Here is a 17,268-nt window from a genome sequence, read left to right as displayed (position 1 = left end):
GTTTCATCCTCGGTGCTGGCGCAAAAGAAAGCTTTGTTTGACCTTCAATTTGTATCAGTGTCACTCCTTTGATCACGGACCCTCAAAAGGTGCAGGACTCACCTGCACCCACGCACAAATTGGTCTCCCGTCAGAGTCCCCTAAGGGCGACTGGGACTTGGCTCCAGACAGAGCAGTCTGGGGACGGCCAGTGAAGAAGATAAAGCTGCGGGACCCCCCCAACATTGGAGAACCTGCAGGAACCAGGGAGAAGCAGGAAACCTACGCACACACCTCCCCTCCGCGCTAACTTCTCCCACCTAACACCGCGCCGAGGGGGCGCGGCTTTCCAAGCACCGCCCACTCGCACCGTCCCCAACACAGCCACCTCCGCACTACCACTCCACTCCACCGCTCCCCAACCTCCCGCACCACAACCCAGCACTGCCCCCTCGCACCCGCCCTCCCAGCTCCGCGTTCCCGGAACCACCTCCCGTCACCCCGCCCGCACCATCACCCACTGCCCCCGCCCAGGGACCCTCCCCCAGACGCATCACTACCCAGCGCCGCCGTCCCAGCACCACCTCCTAGAACTGTCCCCTCGCACCGCCCTCCCAGCATCGCCCCCCGCTCCCAGCACAACTACTTAACCCCGACGCCCCCCAGAACCGCTCACTGAGCACCTCCCCCACCACCGCACCACCACCCGGCAACCTCCCAGCACCGCCACCCAGCACCGCCTCCCAGTACTGCCCCCAGCACCCCCCCAATAAGCACCGCCCCCCCGTACCCCACCTTGCACCGCGCACCAGCACGGCAGGGGGCGGGACCGGAAACGCGGTCCGAGGAGACTAAACCTAGAATCCGCTCCTGGCGCAGTGCCAATGACTGGCGGGTGGTTCTGCGCCGGTCCGGGCTGGAACTTCCTGCGTTCCAGGCCAGCCAGCCTGGCCCGGGCGGAGGGTCGAGCGCCCACGTTACCCGGCCTTTTCGGAGCTAGGGAGCCGAGACCGGGGGCTGGGCCCCTGCTCCACCCGGCGCCCAGGGACTCGCGTCCGCTAGGTCCGCCCGCGCCTCGCGTCGCACGCCGGCATCAGCCGGGAGCCCAGGCCCGCCGTGCCCCGGGTCAGGCGAAGCTGACCGGTCTCCGCCGACTCCGCTGCGAGCCCGGGCACGGATGGCGGCATTGGGCGCTGACCCGTCTCCCGCGGCTCCGCTGCGAGCCGGGGCAGCGATGGTGGTGGCGGCGGCGCTCAGGGCCCCGGCACAGGTGAGTGCACAGGTAGCCGCCGCGACCCCCACGCCCTTGTGCCTGGCGCCCGGACCGCGGAGGTGGCCTTGTCTGTCTCTATCCTCTCCCATTTCTCCTCGGCTTTTGAGTCTGGGGCGCTGGAGGGGAGCTACGCCCAGCCTGGGTGCTGGATCCAGGCCGGAGGTGGTACCAGCAGAGCGCTTCGCATTTCCGAATCTAGTGGCAGGAGGCGAGGAGAGGTTTCCTAGACACAGGCATCGGCGTGCGCAAAAGCTTGGCGGTGAGATTGAGCTGAGTATTTGGAGAGCAGGTGGGAGACGGTGAGGCCCGGAATGGCGGGCTGAAGAGCTGTCCTGAGGGTGTTGGGAGCCATAGACGGTTTCGAGTAGAAGAGGGAGGTGATCTGACTTGGGTCTTGACGGGCTCCCTGTGGACGCAGAGTGGAAACGGACTTGGGGATAGGGTGGAGACAGGGAGGGCAAGGAGCGCGTTATCGGAGTAGCTCAGTTGAGTAGTGCAGGTGGCTGGAGGCAGAAGTGATTGATTGGATTCTGGATCCCTCTTTTAAGTCAGGCCGACCAGATTTTCCGATGTGGAAAGTGAAAAAGAGAAGGGATGGTTTTTGGCTGCAGCAGCTGGAAGGATGGATGCGCCATCAACTGAGATGGGGAAGTTGGTTCTAGAAGGAATTTTCAATATAAGAACAGAAGTGAGGTTTTGGCCCTGCTGAGCTCTGATGTCCCAGAGACCCCAGAATGGAGCCGAGTGGGCAGCTAGACACCGGATCTGGTGTGTGAGGGTGGTATAGTTCCAGGTCAGGAGAGGCCTAGTACACAAAGGGACAAAGGCCAGACCATATATAAAAATAGAATTCTTACCCACAACCTGCAGGGACCTGCCCAGGAAACCAACCTCTTTATCTACAACAAACAACCCAGGACTCTAGCCCGCTTAAATTAGACTCGCAGGAAGCAAGATTGCTATCTCTAGTGACAATCCAGAAACGGTACCTTCTGTAACAACCCGCCCCACACGACCGGGGTGGGATTAGTAACTGCCAGCTTCTCTAATTTTTGTTCCTACTTCCAGTCTGGGACCAAGGAGAGAAAACCAAACACGCACGCCTAACCAGTCACATAGGATGCCCCGCATCTAGTTAGATTGCTTACAGCCTCTCCTGGCCAGCAGGCCCCCAGTCAGGGCACATCTGAAGCCTTCCCTTTCCCGCTAAAGCTTTCCCACTCCTCTGCCTGCCTTTGAGTCTGCCAAAACGTGAGCGACAGGGACTCTCTCCCTTCCTGTCGCAAGCTCAGTATCAATAGCCTTTGCTCTTCTTACTTGGTTAGTCTTTCCACAGTTAAAATAACTAAAATGTGGTATCTGGTGCATGGACAAGAGTGCGGTTGTGTGTCCAGTTCAAGAGGGTGAATCTTCAGGGCGCCTGGGTGGCTCAGTGGGTTAAAGCCTCTGCCTTTGGCTCAGGTCATGATCCCAGGGTCCTGGGATCGAGCCCCGCATGGGGCTCTCTGCTCAGCAGGGAGCCTGCTTCCTCCTCTCTCTCTCTCTGCCTCCCTCTCTGCCTACTTGTAATCTCTGTCTGTCAAATAAATAAATAAAATCTTTAAAAAAGAAAAAAAAAGAGGGTGAACCTTCAGGTCATGGTGGCAGTGGTGTTAGAGGGAAAGAGGAAGGCGGGGCCTCTGATCTGAGAACGGGGTCTCTTGCTGGGACACCGTGGTTGGCTTGTTGGGTGTCATGGAGAAAGACATGGAGGAGTAGTTGTCCGGGTGTGGGGGGCGGGCAAGGGGGTCTGGCAGGTGGTGTAGATATGGGAGGGGTGGGTAGGCTCAGTTGTAATGAAGGTAGTATTACAGCGAGCCCTGGGCTGGTGCTGGTTCACCGCTCTACATTCTCAGCAGGCCCTGTGGTACCCCTTGATAGGGCCTGGGGGTTTTCATTTGGGCTGGGAAATTAACTCAGTGGCAAATGGGGTCAGCAGGGAGTGGGTGACCCTGAGGGTGGGGATCGGAGAACCCATGTGCAGCATAGAAGAGGAAGAGGCCCAAGGGTATCTGGTGTCTGTGTGGCTCTGCGAGACTCAGGCTGAAGCTAGGAAAATGCTGGGCAGGGAAGCCCTTCAAATCATGGGCGGGAGTTGCTGTTGGCAGTGGGAGCCATCCAAGGGTCTGGATGGGATCATGGTTGTGTTTGCTAAGAACGTTCTGGTTGTCGTGTGCAGAGTGATGACATGTGAGGGTCTGTAGCAATGCTGTGATGTGGGCAGGGATGGGGAGAAGGTACAGTGACAATGGGGATGCATGGTGAGGTCCGGAGTCTGAGGAAGGTGCAGTCCAAGAGTGATACGCATATAAGGATTGAGTGTGAGCTGTTGGCCCCAGGGCCTTGGTACTGGCCATTAAGGGAGAAGATTGAGTCCATGTTTGTATATGGGAAGGATAATGTTGGTGACATGGGAGGGGCCCACAGAGGAGGGCGTTGGGCCCTGGTGTCTCTCTGCCCCGCTGCCCGCTGATGCCGTGGACTGACACAGAGGTCAGGTGAGGCATAGAAAAGAGCAAACACCAGTGGACCCAGGGCCTGAGATCTCCTCTGAGTTGGGAAGCTGGGGAGGAAGGGGAACAGGGGACAGATGGGAGTGCCTGAGGAGAGAAGCTGATCCTGGAATGAACTGTCCCCATTATGGCAGGGCTGTGTGACCTTTGAGGACGTGACCATTGACTTCTCCCAGGAGGAGTGGGGGCTCCTTGATGAGGCTCAGAGGCTTCTGTACTGCGATGTGATGCTGGAGAACTTTGCCCTCATAGCCTCGCTGGGTAAGGACTTCACCCCACTGGGTGTCCTGAGCTCGTTTCCGCCTGTCCCCTTTTCTTTCACTTGGCCAGCCCTACTGGCAACCGCTTCCTTCCCCACTCTCCCAGGATATGCGCTGCAGGTTCCAGGCCCAGGCCCAGCGCAGTGTCCCAGCCCCTCCCGGAGCAGCACCAGTACCTGCTGCCGCAAAGCATTGTGGGGAGGGGCCGTGAATGAGGAGTCCTGCGGGTGGCCCAGCGGATCCCGGCTGCTCGGCCACTCCCTGCCTGGGTGATCGCGTCCTCTAGCTAACGTTTCCTGGGGCCTGACCGCCACAACCCTGATGCGGTTCCCGCTTGCCGTGACCACTGGGATGTTCCTGCCGTACCTCTCTTGTGTGTTCCTGTTGTACTCTTTCACTTTCTTTCCTGTGGTCTGTCATCAGGTGGGTCACCTGGCCAGCTGCTGTCCACTTACCAACCCTGTCTTTCCTCAGGTCTGACGTCTTCAGGTCTCACATAGTTGCCCAGCTGCAGATGGGGCAGAGCCGTGGGTGCCTGACAGGGTGGACATGACGTCAGCCATGGCAAGAGGGGCATACAGTGGACTTGTCTCCGGTGAGTGGGTTTGGGGGGCAGGTGATGTCACTGCTGTCTTCAGATCCCACCTACAGTGTTTCCTCAGGCTCATCATTGTTTTGGTGCCGAAGCCATTGTCCACATCTCTCTTCTACCTTTCCTTTCCTGCTCTTGACACATGGCCCACTTGTTTCTGCTCTGACTTGCGTCCCCTGGCTCACTCTTTACACAGCTCCCTCTGAGACTGTCTCCAGCGTGGACCTACACTCATTATGTCATGATAGGTGCGTATTCCCTTTCGTAGTTCGTAAACATGAGCTGCTCAGTAGCAGTCAGACTTCCCTGGGCTGGGCACACCGTTCTGCCTGGGGCTCGTGTGTTAGCAGCGGCCAAGGCCCTGCAGAAAGCCTTTAGAGAGGAGTGAGTTGGAGACCCCGCCTTCTGGCCCAAGATTGAGCCCCATCCTTGTGTCCTTAGGCCTGGCAAGGCCTCCCCTGGTTTGTGACCCGGCCAGGCTCGGTACTGCGGCAGACCATTCCTTACCCCGATGTCAGGCTCATCCTCCTGCCATCAGTCCCAAGGACTCATGCCAGGGTCAGGCATGATTTGTCATGGGCTGCTTCCTTCCCTCAGGGATCCTGGGAACTTCACCAGCATTTCTCTGCTTTCAGGTTTTGGCTGTGGAGCGGAGGGTGAGTGTAGTGTGTCTGCAGAAGGAGTGTCACAGGACAGGAAGCTCAAAGTGGCTCTGTGTAACCAGAAGGACGACTCCCATGACACATGTGGCCTGCACTTGAAAGATGTTTTGCACCTGACCGAACACCAGGCAACACATCCCAGGCAGAAACCAGATGGGTGTGAGGCATCTGGGAAAGGGTCAGAGTCCAGTGCAAACCTTCAGCAGCAGCAGAACATAGACAAGCCTGTCAGAAGGGATGAGGATAGGGCCTCCCTTGTGAAGAGCTGCAGAGATGACACATCAAAGGAGCCTCTCACAGTCAGGGAGAATGGGAAGGACTTCGGCGGCGGTATGGCCGCATCCGGCTTTCTCCAGCGCCAGGTCGTTCACAGAGTGGAGGAGCCTCCCCAGAGCACTGGTGCACAAAATCATAACAAGTGTGGTGAATTTGGGAACGCTTTCCCTGACAAACCCGCAACCTGTTCGGCACCAGAGAACCCACACGGGGGAAAGGCCTTTTGAGTGCAACAAATGTGGGATATTCTTTAGCCACGTGTCCGGTCTCTCTCAGCACCAGAGAGATCACAACAGAGGAAAGCCTTATGAGTGCTGCGAATGTGGGAAGTTCTTCAGCGACACTGTAGTCTCGTGAGACATCAGAGTGTTCACACTGGGGAAAGCCCTTATGTGTGCAGCGAATGTGGGAAATTCTTTAGCCGAAGCTCAACCTCATTCAGCATAAGAGGGTGCACACTGGAGAGAAGCCTTATGAGTGCAGTGAGTGTGGCAAGTTCTTCAGCCAGCGCTCCAACCTCATTCATCATAAGCGGGTCCATACGGGCAAAAGCGCTCATAAGTGCAGAGAGTGTGGGAAGTCTTTCAACTGCAACTCCAGCCTCATTAAGCACTGGAGGGTTCACACTGGAGAAAGACCTTATAAGTGCAATGAATGTGGGAAATTCTTCAGCCACATCGCCAGTCTCATCCAACATCAGATCGTCCACACTGGTGAACGGCCTTACAGGTGCAGAGAATGTGGGAAAGCCTTCAGCCGGAGCTCTGACCTCATGAAGCATCAGAGAGTCCACACTGGGGAGCGGCCTTATGAGTGCAGCGAATGTGGGAAATTGTTTAGCCAGAGCTCCAGCCTCCATAGCCATCGGAGACTTCACACAGGGGAACGGCCTTATCAGTGCCCCGAATGTGGGAAATTCTTTAACCAAAGCTCCAGCCTCAGTAACCATCGGAGGCTTCACACCAGTGAGCGGCCTTATGAATGCCTTGAATGTGGGAAAACCTTCAGGCAGAGGTCTAATCTGAGGCAACACCAGAAGGTTCACAAACCAGACAGGTCATATAAGTGCGGTGAATGTGGAAAAGCCTTCAGCCAGAGGCCTAACCCTCGTCCGGCACCAGAAAATTCACATGAGAGAAAGGAGTGCAGTGAGTGTGCACCCTCTTCCAGCACAACGATGTGCACAGGTGATAAGCTCTGAGAACAGTCTTTAGGAGGGGGCCATCAACCAGAGGATGAACCTTGTTCATCCCAATGTCCACAATGGGCAGAGTCCCTATGAATGCTAGTTCTGCTGGAAGCTTCTGGAAACAAAGCAGCATTTTTCTCACCATGGATTCTACCAGAGCTTTGCCACTGCGAGTGTTTGAGGTAGAAGCCATAGAGCTCTGGCAGGTCTCCTAGAATATGTTTCAGCCAGTCCCTGTATTCGGACTTCTTCCTTTTCTTAGAGGGAATCCCGAGTAGCCTGAGGCCAAAGGAAGATGTCATTCCTTCCCTCTGTGACCAGCATAGCTAATGGACATGACCCCCATATCTTTGACTGTGAAGACCTGAGCTGGGTTCTGCAGGCGGCTTGCAGAGAAGGTTTCCCTTCTTTCAAAGACATGGCTGATCTCATACGATGCTCATGATGGATTTATCCAGACTCCACATTATCCATCCCAACAATCACCTACTTTACATTGCACTTAATGATCAAGCCACCTTTAATCCAATGTGTTTTGATCACTGTGAAGTGGGTTGAGAACGCAGTTGAGGTCTACCAAACGAAAAGGGTTTCTAAGTGTATTGCCTCGGAGAAAGAGCAGGATGGTGGAGAATAGCTCTCGGTCCAGATTTGGCCTCCTTTGTGTTGCTACTCAAGGTCTCCTGGGAAAGATGGTAGGACTTTGTGGGCCTAATGTTGGGATCTGAGTGGCATGAATTTTTGTGAGCCAGGGATGACCCTGAGGACGGGGCAGTTGTGACAACCTCCTCTGCATCTGGGAGCGGCATGAATAGGGCCCTGTGTTTCTATGGGATGCCTCATGTTCCCTAGCACTGTTAATTAGACCTGTTTACACTGACACTTGCCAAGGAGCCATTTGTCTTGAAGTTTGCCTCTGGTAGACAGGTGTCCTAATTGTCGGATTTACTGGCCCAGTTGAGACCATAATTTGTAGAAACACTGGCGGTGAGAGTAGAATAGGCGAGTCTGTAGCAGCTAGAGGGAATGTGCCTGGTTCTAAAAGTCCATCCACGAATGTTCCTTTGAATATGACTGTGCAGGACTCAGGCTTTGCAGAAATTCTCAGGACCTCCAGACCTCTGTCCTATGACTTAGGTCACTGACAGAGCAAATCTAAAGTTTTGTGGGTACAAGGCTCCCTGCACTTTTCGTGCCACAGCTGTTGCTGCTTTGGCGGGAGAATGGGGCTGAGAGAAGGCAGATCCTGTACTCAGGGGTGTAGCATTTGTCACATATCCATTTTTGCTGCCAAGGCATGAAAGAGAGAGAGAGAGTCAATGTAGGATTGCCAAATCCTCTAATTTCTGACATGAACGGGAGATCAGATTTTTATGTGCAACAATTTCTTTAAATGCTTTGTTGAGATACATTTGTCATGCAACAGTCGTACGTATTTGATGTGCACTGTTTAAGAAGTTTTTCAGTATATATACACTCAGGGAACCAACACAGAACCATGACAATGGACCTATCTGTCACCCACAAAGCTACCTCATGCCCTTTACTATCCCTCCTTGCCTTCCTAGTAAACCATTGATTTCCTTTTCTTTCTTTTTTTTTTAACTACAGATTTGCTTGCCTTTCTTAGAATTTTATACAACTGGAATCATAAAGTATTTATACCTTATTTTGGTCTATTTTCTTTCACAATGTAATCATCTGAAGAATTATCCATGCTGTATGTATGAACAGGTCATTCTTTTTGCTGTTGCGTAGTGCTCTCAAATGAATCCATCACAATTTTTTATGCTTTATTTTTTAATTAAAAAATCTCTGGCAAAATACACATAACATAAAATTTACCATCCAGACCATCTCTAAGTGCATAGTTCAGGAGTATTAAGTACATTCATTTTGTACAGCCATCACCACCATTCACATCCCGAGCTCTTTTCATCTTGCAAAACCAAAAGTCTGTAGCCATTAAATAATAACTTCAAAGTCTCTCCCCCCTGCCAAGCCCCTGGAAACTGCCCTTCTACTTTCTGTCTTTCTGAACTTGACTACTTCAGGTACCTCCTATGAGGAGAGTCATCTAGTATTTGTCTTTTTGGGCTGGTTTATTTCACTTAGCGTAATGTCCTCAAGGTTCATCCCTGTTTTATGCCATGTGTCAGAATTTCCTTTCTTTTTAAGGCTGAATAATATGCCATTGTATTTCTGTGCCATATTTTGCTTATTCACTCATCTGTCAATGGTTATTTGGTTTACTTCCACCTTTTAGCTGTTGTGAACCATACAGCTATGAACATGGGTGTACAAATATCTCTTTGAGACCTTGCTTTCTATGTTGTTTATTTTTAAGATTGTATTTATTTGAGAGCAAGCAAACAGGAGAGAAAGAGGAGTAGGGTGAGGGGCAGTGGGAGAAGCCGACTCCCTGCTGAGCAGGGAGCCCAGTGTGGGTCTCTGTCCTGGTTTCCGGGATCATGACCTGAGCTGAAGGCAGACAGTTAACCAACTGAGCCACCCAGGCACCCCCTCGCTTTCTTTATAGATATATCTGGAAGTGGAATTTCTGGCTCATATGGTAATTATAATTTTAATTTTTTGAGGAACCTCCATACTGTTTCCCACAGTTGCTCTCTCATTTTATATTCCTACCAATGATTCTGATTTTTCCCCATCATCAGCAACGTTTTTATCTTTAAAAAAATTGTTTTAAATGCTTGAGTAGTATCTGTCCTGATAGATATAGTTTCCTTCTGTCCTAGCTTATTGAGTGTTTTTATCATGAAAGGATGTGGATTTTTCAAATGCTTTCTTTGCATTAGTTGATAGGGTCCTATGGTTTTTCCTTCCATTAATGTGTATTACACCGATTTTCATATGTTGAAACTTCCTTGCATTCCAAGAATAAATCCCACTTAAACATGGTATATAATCCTTTCAGTATGCTGCTAAATTCTGTTTACTAGTATTTTGTTTGCTAGTATTTTGTTAAAGATATTTGTACCAATATTCATAATTAATAAATTGGTCTGTACTTTCCTTGTGTATCATTTGCTGGCTTTGGTATCAGGGCAAATGAATTAGGAATTATTCTCTCCTCTTCCAAGATTTTGGAAAATCGTAACAAACAATCAGTGCTATTTCTTTAATGTGTATAATTCCCCAATAAAGTCACTGGGTCCCGCTTTGTTGTGGGGAGGTTTTTGGTTTTTATTCATTATACATTTTATTCATTATACATTATTCATTTTATTCATTATTACTAATTATAAGTTTATTCAGATATTCTCTTCATGGTTCAGTATGATAGGATTTGTGTTTCTAAGGATTGTCTATTTCATCTAGGTTCCATTTTGTGTGTATGTGTGTATGTTCGTAGTACTCTCATAATCCATTGTATTTCTGTAGAATTGGTAGTAATGTCTCCACTTATATTTCTGATTCTAGTAATTTGAGTTCTCTCTTCTTTTAGTCACTGTAGCTAAAGATTGGTCAATTCTGTTAATCTTGATGAAGAACCGTCTTTTGGATTTGTTTGTTTTTCTCTATTGTTTTTCTATTCTCTATTTTTAAAATTCTCATTTAGTATTTCTTAACTTTGCCTAACTCTTGGTTTAGTTCTTTTTCTAGTTCTCTAAGTTGCAAAGTAAGGTTGTTGATTTGAGATCTTTTTTAATATAAGCCTTCTTCTCCCTCCCTCCCTCCCTCCCTCCCTTCCTGTGCACGTGCCCATATGGGCAGGAGGTGGAGGGCCAGAAAGAGAGGAAGAGAATCTTAAGCAGACTGTGCATTGAGCGTAAAGCTTGACCTGGGGCTTGATCTCACAATCCTGAGATCATGACCTGAGCCAAAATCAACAGTTGGATACTTAAAAGACCGAACCACCCAGGTGCCCTATGTTTTTGTTTTCTTTCATCTTGGGTATTTTCTAATATTCCTTGTGATTTCTCCTTTGTTCCATTGATTGTTTAAGCATGTATTATTTAATTTCCACAAATATGTGAATTTTCCAATTTGCCTTTTGTCGGTTTCTAACTTCATTCTGTTGAGATTAAATAGTTTGTATAATATCTTTTGAAACCTATTAAGCTTTAATTTGTGACCTAATGTGGTCTATCATGGAAATGTCCCATATGCACTTGTGAACAGTGTTTTCTCTTGATGGTGGCTAGAGTATTGTGTACATTTCTGTTAGATCTGATTGGTTTATTTGTGTTGTTCAAGACCTTTATTTTCTTAATGACTTTTTTCCATTATTGAGAGCAGGGTATTGAAGTCTCCAACTACTGTAGAACTGCTTTTTTCTATCAATTTTTGAGTTATATATTTTCTTGGTCTGTTAATAGTTTCATAAATGTTTATCATTATTATACCTTTTGCCGTATAAAACCTTTTATTATAGAAAATGTCCAAATTTATGTTGTATACTTACTTTTATGGAATGTTTTTCCATCCTTTCACTTTCCACCTAGTTGTGTCTTTGGCTGTAAAGTTAGTCTCCATCGACAGCATATAGTTAGATAATGTTTTAAACATCCATTGTGTCAGTCTGTGTCTTTTGATGGAGAGTTTAATCTATTTACATTAACATCATTATGATGAGGGATTTACTTCTGTGATTTTGCTATTTGTTTTCTCTATGGCTTTTTTGCCCTCCATTTTCTATATTACTATCTTTTTTTAAATTTTTTAATGTGAAGTGTTTTAATTCCCTTCTCATTTCCTTTTGTGTATATTTTATCACTATTTTCTTTGTGGTTACCATGGAGATTATCTTGAATATTAAAAAATTATTGACACTCTGGGGTGCCTGGGTGGCTCAGTGGGTTAAAGCCTCTGCCTTCGGCTCAGGTCATGGTCCCAGGGTCCTGGGATAGAGCCCCACATCGGGCTCTCTGCTCAACAGGGAGCCTGCTTCCCTTCTTCTCTCTCTGCCTGCCTCTCTGCCTACTTGTGATCTCTGTCTGTCAAATAAGTAAATAAAATCTTCAAAAAATATTTTAAAAATTAATTTAATTCATTTTTTAAAACTATGTAATAGGAAACAACCGTCCTTGCCCCTCCAAGCCTGAGGAAAGGAGGGACAGGCGGCGGAAAGCTGGCCGCACCAGCAGACACTCAGGCCACTTGAGGAACAGACAGCTCTGAGTGGGACACAGCTCTCAGAGGGAGCCCACTGCCACCGATGATGTTCGCACGTCCACGCGACAAGCCCACTGGGGCCACTCTTAGCTCTTTTGTTCGCTGAGCAAAACACTACCTACTCTGGGGCACCAGAATTCTGTCTGCCTTCGGCTCAGGTCATGATCATGGGGTCCCGTGATCAAACCCCATATCAGGCTCCGTGCTCAGTGGGGAGCCTGCTTCTCCCTTTGCCTGCAGCTCTCCCTGCTTCTGCTCATGCTCTCTCTTTCTCTCTGTCAAATAAATAAATAAAATCTTGGGAAAAAAAAAAACTACCTATTCTCAGAAACAGAAGAAAAAGTTGGTCTGACTTAGGAAACTCTGCACTCCTAACACTTGTAAACATTTCATTTGGAATGTTGTGCACATTTCAAACAAATCTAAATGGATAGCAATACAACTAAATTCTAAATGACACCTGGATTCGTTTCCTGAAGGTGCCATAAAAATCACAAACTTGGGAGCTTATGATCACAGAGATTCATGATCTCAGACGCCCAAAGTCAGGGGCTTTGCTTCCTCCAGAGGCTCTAGGGCAGAATCCCTCCCTGCCACTACCAGCTTGGGGGGGGGGGGTGTCCCAGTGTTCCTTGGCTGATAGTTTTGTAACTCCCCATCTCCACCTCAGTCTTCAAATGGCCTTCCCCTCCCCACTGTGTGTCTCCCATAAGGACATTTTGTCACCAGATTTAAGGCCTGCCTATATAATCCAAGATGATCTCATCTTGAAATCCTTAACTTAATTAGATCTACAAAGACCCTTTCCCCAAACAATGTTACACTCACAGATTCTGAGGGTTCGGCTGGACATATCTTTTGTGGGGGAGGGGCACCATTGAACCTAGCTTGTCACTCCAGAGAAAAGATGGTCAATATCCACCAAAAGAAATGTGCAAGAAAATACTGGCTTTATTCACAGTAGCCCCAGACTGAAACAACCCAAAGGTTCATCCACAATAGGTAGGGTCTCTGGGTGGCTCAGTCGGTTAAGCATCTGCCTTCAGCTCAGGTTATGATCCCGGGGACCTCGGATCGAGCCCCACATCGAGCCCCACATCGGGCTTCCTGCTTGGTAGGAAGCTTGCTTCTCCCTCTCCCTCTCCCCTGCTTGTGTTCCCTCTCTTGCTGTGTCTCTCTCTGTCAAATAAATAAAATCTTAAAAAAGAAAAGTGAAAAGAGCTCTCCCAGCTCATTTTATAAAGCTAGCATTACCTTGATTCTAAAATACACAATATCATTATGAGAAAGGAAAATTATAAGCATAGATGCAAAAAAATCCCCCCAAATATTAGCAGATTGAATCCTGCAGTTGGGTTTATGCTATGAATGCAAGGACGGTTTAACAAAGAAAATCCATAAATGTAATTCAATATATTAACATATCAAAAGATGAAAAAAAAAGCATTCCAAAAAATTCAACATTAATTCATGATTAAAAACTTGCAGCAAGGGGCGCCTGGGTGGCTCAGTGGGTTAAGCCACTGCCTTCGGCTCAGGTCATGATCCCAGGTCCTGGGTTCAAGCCCCACATCGGGCTTTCTGCTCAGCGGGGAGCCTGCTTCCTCTCTCTCTGCCTGCCTCTCTGCCTACTTGCGATTTCTCTCTGTCAAATAAATAAATAAAATCTTAAAAAAAAAACTTGCAGCAATATGGAAATGGAAATGGATAAGTACTTCATATACACTGTAAGTGTTAAACCAAAAAAGGAAACTCCTAGAAAGCAGAATGTAAGATATAATGGATAGTAAGGGAAAAAACAAGAAAATTAGAGGATAGGGTGCCTGGGTGGCTCAGTGGGTTAAGCCGCTGCCTTTGGCTTGGGTCATGATCTCGGGGTCCTGGGATCGAGACCTGCATGGGTCTTTCTGCTCGGTGGGGACCCTGCTTCCCACTCTGTCTCTGCCTACTTGTGATCTCTGCCTGTCAATAAATAAATAAAATCTTTTTTTAAAAAGAAGAAAATTAGAAGATAAATCCAGATACTCCAAAAGAGAGACAACAAAAAACACGGTAGTGAAGAAATTATTAAAGAAATGTTACAAGAAAAAATCCCACAACCCAACGAAGGGAGAACACAATATAAAAATTATACCTATACTCCATTATACTCCACAATTAAAAAATACAAAAGACATTCAGAACATCAGTTAAAAACTTCCAGAAAAGAAAGCTGATAAAACACCAGGACACAAATCAAATAGGAAATGGGATTAGACATTTTCAGACTTAGGATGTCTCAAAAAATTGCACTCTTTTCAAGAAGCTCTAGAAGATATGTCCACCAAACAAAGGGAGTAAACCAGGAGGGAGATAAGAGGGGAGTCAACCTAGCGAGATGGTGAAGGGAAGTCCCAGTGAGAGAATTCTGCAGCCTGTGAAAGAGCCTCCAGTTCAGTGACTCCAAAGGGGGAAAAAAATGACAAATGTTAACTTCAGTTGTAAAGAAAAACAAAAATCTTGCATGGGGACAAAATGGAAATCACTGCACACTACATAGCTTTGATTAACATTTTCCTAATCATAATCATAGAATCACTAAGTGTTGACTTCATAAAATCATGAAATAATGACAAGGAGTTTGAATGGGAGGGAAGGATATTGGTGTGTGGAAAGGATGTGTGTACTATGTATTATGTGTGTAAGACCTAATTATCATCGTCCAGTAAAAAGTCAATGGGTAATATATACAGTTAAAAAATCAAGACTGTGTACAAACTTTCTATTTGTAAACATGAAGATTAAGACAGAAGTGTCCACTAAAAGAGAGTGGTTGATTCTGGAGAGTAGAATCAAGGATGAGAAGGCATGAGGTAGAGAAGACAACTGCATGCTGAATAATTTTACCTTTCTACTATGTGTGGTATAACTTTGATCAACATAAAAATTTTACATTTGTGGTTTTTTTAAAGATTTTACTTATTATTTGACAGAGAGAGAGATCACCAGTAGGCAGAGAGAGGGGAGGGGAAGCAGGCTCCCTTCTGAGCAGAGAGCCCGATGCGGGACTCGATCCCAGGACCCTGAGATCACAACCCGAGCCGAAGGCAGCTTAACCCACTGAGCCACCCAGGTGCCCCTGATCAACATAAAAATTTTAAAGGTCTGCATTTGTTCAACCCAATAATTTAATTCTAAGCGTCTATGTGATGGAACTATTAATAATGTACATAAATATTTTTATGCATTTTTAAACTTCTCTAGTCGTAATACTCTGTCTTTTCATCCATGCACTTATGGAAGCCCTCCCTGTGATCAGTGAATGAAGAAATAAAGCTTTTCTTTCCTTTCACTGGGATGTGGGAGATGGTGGGAGGGAAACAATGGGAGAACTGACAGTGTGTGTGTGTGTGTGTGTGTGTGTGTGTGTGTGTGTGCAGTGGGGGGAGAGGTTCCGGGGGTGGAGCCTCAGAGAAGAAACATGGGATGGAGGCAGAGCACATCATTCCACATCCCTCCTCATACGTCTGGTGAGGGGGAGGTCTTTGGAGACCCAGGAAGGAGAAGGTTTTCTACCCAAGATGAGTAAGGCACTTGACAGAAGAAAGAGCTGGAAGTTCCTACTGAAGAACTCAATGTCTGGAGGTTTTCTGAACTCTTCAAAGAACTTCAGAGCATTGCGGGCCTGGGTGGCCCAGCAGGTTGAGCATCATCAGACTCTTGGATTCAGCTCTAGTCATGATCTCAGGGTCATGAGATCAAGCCCCAGGTGGGGCTCCATGCTCAAGAAGGAGTCTGCTTGCGATTCTCTCCTCTCTCCCTTCCCCTCTGATCATCCTAGGCCTCTCTCTCTCTTGCTCTCTCTCTCAAAAAAAGAAAGAAAATCTTAAAAAGAACTCTACAGCATTTCACGTGGGCAGAAAACACACCCAGACTTTAACTTCCTTTTTCTGCACCACAGAAAAGGAACAGGAACAGGAGAGGAACAGGAAAAGGGAGTAGGACACAGATCATTGGCCATTATTTGAGAAGACAAAGCCAGCTCTCTTCTGTGGTGCTGACAGTGTGTCTACATGTGCCATCTCTCAGGGCTCTGTGCCCACCACAGCACTTGAGTGCCTTGGGCTGGATTGCTTTTCTCTCCTTACACCCCTACTCCCCCCTTCCCCATTTAACTTGGCAAATCCCTCCACTTGATTCGTGATTCGTTCGTTCCATAAATATTTTGTTAAAGTGCTGGCGATATGACAGGAAATCAGTGTTCTTGCATTCAAGAACGCTATAATGACATCGTTATCATTTTGCTAGCATATACTAAGAATTTAGCGCATCCTTGGTGAAACTTGTGTTGAACATGAGAAATCATAGAAGTCAGTGGACATTTAATAGGAGATTAACTGATAATTCTAGAATAAAAAAACAAAACCCTCAATTTGGGGAAGGAGAACTGAGGAGGAAGGACAAAGCTAAAGTCCCCAGAAGTGCTCTGGAACAGTGAGTGAGGAAAGAAGTCGGTTATTGCCACTTTCTGGAAATAGCACTTAGCAAATGAGGACATTTTGTAAAGTGATTTCTTGTCCTAAATTTGCCTGACTCATCCTGCGAACTCCAGCTTATCCATTCACCTCCCTGTCACTCCACTTCCCACATCCATTGTTAACCTAGTCTCAGCCTATGCGGTGGGTCTAGGTACAGTGCGAATGAAGTCCTGTACATTAAAGGGCACTGGATTACAAACCGCCTTATCAATGGGCAAGGAGAAAGGTTTTTAATAGTCCCTCCTTGGGGTCATGGGGTGGCTCAGTCGGTTGGGCAACTAATTCTTGATTTCAGCTCAGGTCATGATCTCAGGATCCTGAGACCGAGCCCCACCTCCAGCTCTGTGCTGGATGTGGAACCTGCTTAAGATTCTCTTTCTCCCCTCCTCTGCCCCTCCCCCGCAAAGAAAAAAAAATTTTTTAAGTTCTTCCTAAAAAAAAAAAAAAAAAAAAAAGTTCTTCCTAAGGGGGCTGAGCTCCTCTGTCCTCCAGGTACCTTCTTTCTTGAACTCCCCCTCCCTGGTTCCACCATTACAAGGGAGAGGGGTGGGGGGACTTCTACCCCCAGCGGGGGTGCCTGGGTGCTAGTGCCAGTGTAACTAGCCTTGTGCATGGTGCTTCCTTGGCAGACATTCCTGCAGGGGAGAATCAACATGTCAAGGTGCTTTTCAAGGTGACAGCCAGGAGGCAGCGTCATGATCAGGGATCACAGACCAAGAGGTACCACCACCAAGCAAGAGGCAGGGGAACTAGATTTTCTGCCTGAGGAGTGGCTGTTTGAATCCCGTCTTAGAAGCACTTTGAATATTCGAGAACACTTCCTCAGTGTTTC

The 17,268-nt window shown here is 47.7% G+C and overlaps 1 long non-coding RNA gene and 1 pseudogene across 1 annotated transcript in view; one reads left to right on the top strand and one right to left on the bottom strand.

Moving 5' to 3' along the window:
- LOC125088473 (uncharacterized) overlaps positions 1 to 297 on the bottom strand; it is a 56,170-nt gene extending 55,873 nt beyond the window's left edge. The window contains exon 1 of the long non-coding RNA XR_007123709.1: positions 103 to 297. This is a non-coding gene — a long non-coding RNA (uncharacterized LOC125088473). The remainder of the gene's footprint in view (positions 1 to 102) is intronic.
- A 604-nt stretch (positions 298 to 901) lies between these two features.
- On the top strand, positions 902 to 7,104 carry LOC125088468 (zinc finger protein 792-like; annotated as a pseudogene).
- Positions 7,105 to 17,268: the final 10,164 nt, after the last annotated feature.

Source organism: Lutra lutra, chromosome 17 (genome assembly GCF_902655055.1).
Source record: "Lutra lutra chromosome 17, mLutLut1.2, whole genome shotgun sequence".
Classification (NCBI taxonomy): domain Eukaryota; kingdom Metazoa; phylum Chordata; class Mammalia; order Carnivora; family Mustelidae; genus Lutra; species Lutra lutra.
This window is presented reverse-complemented; position numbering and strand designations above follow the sequence as displayed.